Genomic DNA, 2076 nt, shown 5'->3' on the forward strand with positions numbered 1-2076 from the left:
CTGGATTAGGAGATTTCATAAGAAATTCCCAAAAGTTTAACCTATAGAATATGAGAAGTACATTGTTAAAGCTACAAATGTGCTGAATCTATCTTTATAGTTCATATTGCACTACGGATAATTTACAACTTTTACCGAAGCCAATTAACCTATAAACATGTAGGGCTTTGGAGTGTGGACGGAAATCGGAGCACCTGGGGTAAACCCACAACATCACAGGGAGAACGTACAAACTCTGTACAGACAGCAGCTGTAGTCAGGTCTCTGGTGGTGTAAAACAGCAACTTTATCGCTGCACCACTGTGCTGCGCTTTGAGATTCAGTTTAGTTTAGTTTAGTTTATTATGGTCACGTCTACTGAGGAACCATGAAAATATTTTGTTGCGTGCTATCCAGTCAAAGAAAAGACGATACATGATTACAATCAAGCTGTCCACATGGCCTGCCGCCAGGAGCTCCAAATGCCCACAGTGGACAGAGTGCTTGTTCTCGATAAAGTGGTTGACTAATCTGCGTTTTGTGTCATTGATATAGAGGAAGCCATATCGAGAGCACTGAATGCAATAGATGAGGTTGGAGGAGGTGCAGGTCTCATCTGGATGGTCTCTGGTGGGGTGATGGAGAAGGAATAGGGACAGGTGTGATTGTAGTGGCCATTTGGCCTGTTTTGCATGTCATTGATGATAGCATGTGCCTTTAAATTTTAGACTGCCCGTTATATTGTGCGTGGGATTTATGACGTGTTTTTGGGCATGTTTGAAGCTAAGATGCTTGCGCAGAAGTTTAGTTTTTAGTGTAGTTTGGAGAGCACAGGAAGAAGGTTAACCCTTCGACCATGCGGGAGCATGCGGGCCACATGCCAGATCATGCCAGTGTTACGGAGACACGAGGAGTTTTCTAATGTTTAAAGTAATGCTGGAGTTCGATGAAGATTGCAGTAACGTTGGAAGAAATTTGGATGTCTTACTGTTTTCTATCAACAATGAAGCATTTATTCATCAAAAGACTGTGTTTTTAAGCCATATCTGTGGAGAAGCTCTGAAGGTCTCTGGGAGCCAGCTCGTATGTGTATCGAAAGATATTCCCCTTATCCCTGCGCATCCTTTTAGTGGCTAGAGAGTTAATTTCTCGAAAGATATGAAATCTGCCGCTACAGTGATATCTTTTACTGTTAATGGGAATGTGGGTGGGGAGGGCATACGATGTTTGGGGGGAGATTAATGAACCAGGGAGTCACAGAGAGAAAGAAGTGTTGCAATGGTGGAGAGTGTGCGAGATGTCCCAGATTTAGGTGGGAAGGGATCGGCTGAGGCAGGGCAAGGTAGTGTCGGGGTATGAACGGATGTGTTTTGTGGGGGAAGAGCAGGCCGATACAATGAACCTATCAGGGCAGTTCGCAACCTCCAATGGCGGTTCTTTTCTTTCTACTGGCTACTTTCCCTCGAGTCTTGCATGCTAGATAAATGGTCTTGACCTGAAACAATAACTATTCATTTCCATCCACAGATGCTTTCTGAACCATTGAGTAATTCCAGCTACTCTCCCTATTTTGCTCTGCAGAGTTAGGATCCCCAGTGCGATGCCAGGGGATTTCAGTAACCCTGTTGCACTACAGGTGGTGTTCAGCGATTGATGGTGGAAGAAGCAGTGCTTTCTGATCTCCGCCTAACTACCTGGGAGCAGATGTTCTTTCTTTGGAACTGATGGCTCCAGCAAGGTGGATTATCTAGAAATGTTCTATTATAATCATGGATACAGAATGTTTTAATGGAAGTGCATGTAGAAAGAAGATTTGAAATATGTTTCACAGATTAATGACATTGTAATTTCTGATTTGAACTCCTGTTGGCATCATTCTATTAGTTTTCTTTCATCCCACCCCCCCCCCCCCCCCCCCCCACTCCTGCAATGTCTGAAGAAGAGTCCCAACCCAAAACGTTACCTGTCCATGTTCTCCAGGGGTCTTTCCTGACCTGTTTAGTTACTCCAGCATTTTGTGTCTTTCTCTGTTGCCATTATGTAGGCAAAGAAGACGTTCAATGCCTTGAGTTTTATAATAGACACATTAACACATCT

This window comes from Amblyraja radiata, chromosome 5 (genome assembly GCF_010909765.2).
Source record: "Amblyraja radiata isolate CabotCenter1 chromosome 5, sAmbRad1.1.pri, whole genome shotgun sequence".
Taxonomy (NCBI): domain Eukaryota; kingdom Metazoa; phylum Chordata; class Chondrichthyes; order Rajiformes; family Rajidae; genus Amblyraja; species Amblyraja radiata.